Source organism: Halyomorpha halys, unplaced genomic scaffold (assembly GCF_000696795.3).
Source record: "Halyomorpha halys isolate HHAL.00 unplaced genomic scaffold, Hhal_1.1 Scaffold136.1, whole genome shotgun sequence".
In the NCBI taxonomy this organism is placed as follows: domain Eukaryota; kingdom Metazoa; phylum Arthropoda; class Insecta; order Hemiptera; family Pentatomidae; genus Halyomorpha; species Halyomorpha halys.
Genome location: NW_027111614.1, coordinates 278,182 through 278,558, shown reverse-complemented (window position 1 = coordinate 278,558; position 377 = coordinate 278,182). Strand labels below are relative to the sequence as shown.

The following is a 377-nucleotide window of genomic DNA, read 5'->3' as shown; positions in this document are numbered from 1 at the left end:
GAAGGCTAGAAACTCTAGCCGAAACGTCGGCACATTAAATAAGTTAGTCATACTTATTTGTGTTTCATTGACCGCACCCCCAACCATCTCCTCATAGACCATCAACATTCATTATATAGTTATTTACGTTAAATAGTTTTCGAGATATAGCTTTTTAAAAAGCAACATTTCATAAAAATTTTGTATGGGATGTACTGAAAGATCAGTATTTAGTGAATTTATTTTGAAAAATTTATATCTCTAAAACCATTTGACGTACAGATGTCTATTAGCACTCAAATCAAAGCTAGTTTAATGAGCTATAAAGTAGTTTATGATGTTTATCTTCATAGGAGTAATAGTTTACATGCAATTTTCTAAAATAAATTGATTTATAG

General features: G+C 29.4%; 1 protein-coding gene across 1 annotated transcript in view; it reads right to left on the bottom strand.

Annotated features, from left to right (window-relative positions):
• Nucleotides 1-377, bottom strand: part of LOC106678376 (zinc finger protein 658B) — a 39,777-nt gene that overhangs the window by 11,890 nt on the left and 27,510 nt on the right. The gene's annotated exons all lie outside the window — the stretch shown is intronic.